Genomic DNA, 6,212 nt, shown 5'->3' on the forward strand with positions numbered 1-6,212 from the left:
CGCCGTCAAATGTAATTCCATTTGGCGGCGCATATTGGTGATTTAAAAAGCGTGTTTAATGAAGTGACGTTATATTTAAAATTATATGTGTTATACATATTTACATTGAAAGTGAAATAATAGGCCTTAAAACAATATGTACCGTGCTAAGTCATGCATACACAAAAGATATGAAAGAAATTCAAAACGGACAAAATCAAAAAAAGGCAAAATTGAAGGCTTTCAAGGTCTCGTTTCGAAAAATATTTGGGACAAATCGCCTACGGCAGTTTGCCAATGGATTGATCCCGAAAAAATACACGATCTAAAAAAACCGTGACTAAATTGGAGCTACGAGTCAAAAGACCCGATAGATCTAACATTTTGGCCAAAGACACAAAACACCAAGCGCCACGAACCGTCAGTTGTGTTTGGTGCGTGGTGCGAATTTGCGAGGAAATATGTCCTTTTAGGAATCTAGACGACCTCGAATGGCAAGCACGTTCTGAGAGTCTTGGTCGTTCGGCCGTTTTAGGGTGATCTTGAGAATTTCAGCACAATCTGAAACTGATGGTTTTGCACCGCCAAATGGTACTCCATCTGTCGACGCAAATTAATGATTTAAAAAAGTGTGTTTAATGAAGTGACATTAGATTCAAAATTATATGTGACGACCCGAAAATTTCCGACCAAATTTAAACTTAACCTTTATATGTTTCTGGCACGATAAGCAGAATTTGTAATGTTGAATCTCAAAAAGTTTGGAACTACATTCATGTAATCAATTACCCTTTGACCGTGTTTGATGATTCACGAGCAATTATGAGTATATAGATATGTATATATAATATATAATATTAACTGAAAATATTAACAAAGTATTAGATATATGATACTTTACATGAACGTATTTGTTTCGATATATTTATCGACAGAATTAAGAGATAATATCAAATGATTGAATTATCAGATACATTATGATATGATTACGGGCCTATGTTATGAGGTCCACTGTGATTTAAGAAATCTATTCTTTTTGACAACATTCGGAAAATGGTAAAGTGATTTATAAATAAGAACAAATGTGTTAATTAACGGGAACTAGACAAGGGTTAGTGGAAATTCCAGTTTAATTTCCAAGGCATGTTTTATTATATTTTCCTCGTGACCTTGATAAGATAACTATGTTAACTTTCATTTTATTTAATATGAAAATAAGAACGTGGAGTGTAAATAACTTAGATGTTGGATATCGACAAGTTAAGTAACTCGACATTTTTCATTAAGATGATTTCATACGTTTATTTAACCTTTGGACTTTATCCCATTCTTCACCAACAGACTGTAATTTAAAAACTTGAAACCTATTATGAATATATATAATTCTAATTTTTTAAAATGTTTTATGATATAACGATTTCCATTATTTTAACCTTTTAACAAAATGATTCTTAAATATATTTAGTTTTGGAAAACAAAATTATCATATTTATTTGATTTAGTTTCAAAAGTACAAAAAACGTTTTCAGTTTAAAAAGAACTTTATTATTAAAACGTATATATCTTTTATAAATATCTAGAACTACTTTTGACAACTCATTACTTAACCAGTATGATAAAGATAACGATATTTATATTTTATTTTATTAAATATATATAACGATTTAAATTAATATTATATATATTTATACGCGTATTATATGTATATAGTTTTATACTTTTAATATACTTTAACTTTACCTTTACTTTACTTTTACTTTGCTTTAACTTTAATAATTCATACTTTAATAATTCACTTTAATAATTTATACTTTAATAATTCACTTTAATCATTCATACTTTAATAATTCACTTTAATAATTCATACTTTAATAATTCACTTTAATAATTCATACTTTAATAATTAACTTTAATAATTCACTTTAATAATTCATACTTTAATAATTTACTTTAATAATTCACTTTAATAATTCATAATTTAATAATTTACTTTAATAACTCACTTTAATAATTCATACTTTAATAATTTACTTTAATAATTCACTTTAATAATTCACTTTAATAATTCATACTTTAATAATTCACTTTAATAATTCATACTTTAATAATTCACTTTAATAATTCAAAAATCTATTATAAATAGAATTGAATAGGTTTCATTATTTCATAGAAATTTGAAAATATATTTCTCTAAACTCTCTCAATCGAATTACATATATATATATATTTTCTTTGTATTATTTCAAGATATTATTAGTATACATAAAATACTACGACGGAGTTATACTCAGACGATTTCAAAATAAGTTTTCAAACGGGATAGAGCTAAGGGAATTAGGGGTTATAGCTATGGAGGTTATGGGTATTGATCGAGGGTATTGCTCGTGTGGTCAACCTAACGTTTATCATTTTCGTTGCGTCTACGTACTTTCCTGCAATATTGAATCACAATATTGATACGTTCGTGAATCCGAGACAAACCCTGCACTTGTTCAGTGCCGTCATATACATAATTGCTACGAAATACAGTATTGTGAGTTTCATTTTCTCCCTTTTTAATTGCATTTGCAATATATATTTTTCGGCTGAGAATACATGCGATGTTTCATAAATGTTTTACGAAGTAGGCACAAGTACTAAAACTAATTCTGTGTGGGTTTAAACCAGAAATATACCCTTAGCTTGGTAACATTAAACTACTTGTCTATGTACGGTAGGCGCGAATCCTAAAGATAGATCTATTGGGCCTGACAAACCCCATCCTGACTATGGGATGCTTTAGTACTTCGAGGTTATTTTAAACACACCTGATCTGGTGTACTTCAGAGGGTAAAACATGAATGTTAAGGCTTGTTAACGGGTGCCTACAACTTATAGAATACTTTTAAACACTTGCGAGTGTACAGATATTTATGGAAACTGAAATCTTGTGGTCTATTACTATTACGAAAATGATTGATTATGATAAACTAATGAACTCACCAACCTTTTGGTTGACACTTTAAAGCATGTTTATTCTCAGGTATTAAAGAAATCTTCCGCTGTGCATTAGCTCATTTTAAGGATATTACCTGGAGTCATTCATGATACTTTGAAAGACGTTGCATTCGATTCGTTGAGTTCATCAAGATTAATATTAAGTCAATTATAGTTGGATGTAATATGAAATGGTATGCATGCCGTCAATTTTTGATGTAAAGAAAGTTTGTCTTTTAAAAACGAATGCAATGTTTGTAAAATGTATCATATAGAGGTCAAATACCTCGCGATGTAATCAACTATTATGAATCGTTTATAATGTATATGAACGGGTCCTTTCATTATATACATTACACATAATTACATTGCGAGTGAAATAATAGGCCTTAAAACTATATATACCTTGCTAAGTCATGCATACACAAAACTAATAATACGATATAAATTGAAAACGTTCAAAGAGAATATTAAAAATTAGTAAAATGTATTTTTTCGGCATCCTGACGACCTCGAATGTCAAGACACTATCCAGGAGTCTTGATGTTAGGGTCATTTTAGGGTGATCTCGGGAATTTCAGCACAATCTGAAACCAAAGGTTATGCACCGCCAAATGTAACTCCATTTGGCGGCGCATATTGGTGATTTAAAAAGTGTGTTTAATGAAGTGACGTTATATTTAAAATTATATGTGTTATACATATTTACATTGTAAGTGAAATAATAGGCCTTAAAACAATATGTACCTTGCTAAGTCATGCATACACAAAAGATATGAAAGAAATTCAAAACGGACAAAATCGAAAAAAGGCAAAATTAAAGGCTTTCGAGGTCCCGTTTCGAAAAATATTTGGGACAAACCGCCTATGGCAGTATGGAAACAGATTGATACCGAAAAAATTCACGATCTAAAAAAAACAGTGACTAAATCGGAGCTACGAGTCAAAAGATACGATCGATCTAGCATTTTGGCCAAAGACACAAAACACCAAGCGCCACGAACCGTCAGTCGTGTTTGGTGCGTGGTCTGAATTTGCGAGGAAATATGTCTTTTTAGGAATCTAGATGACCTCGAATGGCAAGCACGTTCTTAGAATCTTGGTCGTTCGGCCGTTTTAGGGTGATCTTGAGAATTTCAGCACAATCTGAAACCGAAGGTTATGCGCCGCCAAATGGTACTCCATCTGGCGGTGCAAATTAATGATTTAAAAAAGCGTGTTTAATGAAGTGACATTAGATTCAAAATTATACACATAATTACATTGCGAGTGAAATAATAGGCCTTAAAACTATATATACCATGCTAAGTCATGTATACACAAAACTAATAATATGATATAAATTGAAAACGTTCAAAGAGAATATTAAAAATTAGTAAAATGTCTTTTTTCGGCATCCTGACGACCTCGAATGTCAAGACACTTTCCAGAAGTCTTGATGTTAGGGTCATTTTAGGGTGATCTCAGGAATTTCAGCACAATCTGAAACCAAAGGTTATGCGCCGCCAAATGTAATTCCATTTGGCGGCGCATATTGGTGATTTTAAAAGCGTGTTTAATGAAGTGACGTTATATTTAAAATTATATGTGTTATACATATTTACATTGTAAGTGAAATAATAGGCCTTAAAACAATATGTACCTTGCTAAGTCATGCATACACAAAAGATATGAAAGAAATTCAAAACGGACAAAATCGAAAAAGGCAAAATTGAAGGCTTTCGAGGTCCCGTTTCGAAAATATTTGGGACAAACTGTGACGACCCGGAAATTTCCAACCAAATTTAAACTTAATCTTTATATGATTTCGATACGATAAGCAATGTATGTAATGTTGAGTCTCAAAATTTTGAACCGTTTTCATATATTGAATTGACCTTCGACTGTTCTCGACGATTCACGAACAACTAAATGTAAATAGATATGTATATATATATATATATATATATATATATATATATATATATATATATATTTAATTACATATAATAATTTGAAATATTAATTGAACTAATGTATGAGTTAGTTGTTGGAAATAAATATGTAAAATAATATGCGATATAATGAAAACTATTATTACAAATGTATATATATATATATATATATATATATATATATATATATATATATATATATATATATGTATATAAATATGTATATAAATATTAACACTCGGTTGATGTTTTGTTAGTTTTAATATAGATACTGTACATGTTCATGAAGGATTGAAATAAAAGTTAGACTGTAAATTGATTACAAAGATTTTAGATTTGTCAAAAATATTTTTACCTTTTTAAGATTAAATATTAGTACTCCGTACCTATAAATTGGAACAGAAAATAAATAATTATCGAACCTTTTTTATCAGGTTTCAAACAGTTAATGAGTGAAATAATTAAATATATTTAATCTAAAAATTTGAGTTTTTTAGGAGCACTTTTATATTCTAACTGTTTAGCAATGAACCACGTTATTACACAGTCCGTTAACACTGTCGGTAGAGTACTTACAATAATTCATGGCTGCTTCACTGTTCTCCTGTGTTCACTTTCGTTTAATTGCAATCATGTAATTATTATAATTATAATTATTATTATAGTATTATATTACTTATATAATTTCATGGACAAACCCATCTGTCCATTCACTAGCCTACATATATACCCACTTGAGATATATCTTTCTGGCAAGAAAATGAAAACATCAAACCCACTTATTTTAGTTTATAGACTATTTTCATGTTCTCAATTCACCATCATAAAATCCACAACCCACCATCTTCGTTTAAATTGTTGTTCCTACTCATGCTCCGATCAACTAACTCACTACCACCTTCTACCACCGCAATCACCACCCATGACCAACAACTACAACCCACAACTACAACATACCACAAAAAACACCACCTTACTACTATTTTATGTTACTACGTATGTTCTCCATTTCAAACATGCTATAATCAAAAACCCACTTACTATCTCTGAATACCATAATTATTCCGGCTATGATGAGATGAACGACATCACAATTGTTTTATGTTTTAATCAATACCCAAACCCAGTAGTAAACGGTTACTACTAATATGCTATACGTTTTTCCGTTTTTATCACCACCACTCGCTTCTCTCTCGATCTCACACTCAATCTCTCTCTCTCTCTCTCTCTCTCTCTCTCTCTCTCTCTCTCTCTCTCTCTTTATATCTCTTTCTTATTTTCTTTTACTCGATGAAACCATCACCACCCGAACCCAACCATCTT

The sequence above is a fragment of the Rutidosis leptorrhynchoides genome, chromosome 8, assembly GCF_046630445.1.
Source record: "Rutidosis leptorrhynchoides isolate AG116_Rl617_1_P2 chromosome 8, CSIRO_AGI_Rlap_v1, whole genome shotgun sequence".
NCBI lineage: Eukaryota > Viridiplantae > Streptophyta > Magnoliopsida > Asterales > Asteraceae > Rutidosis > Rutidosis leptorrhynchoides.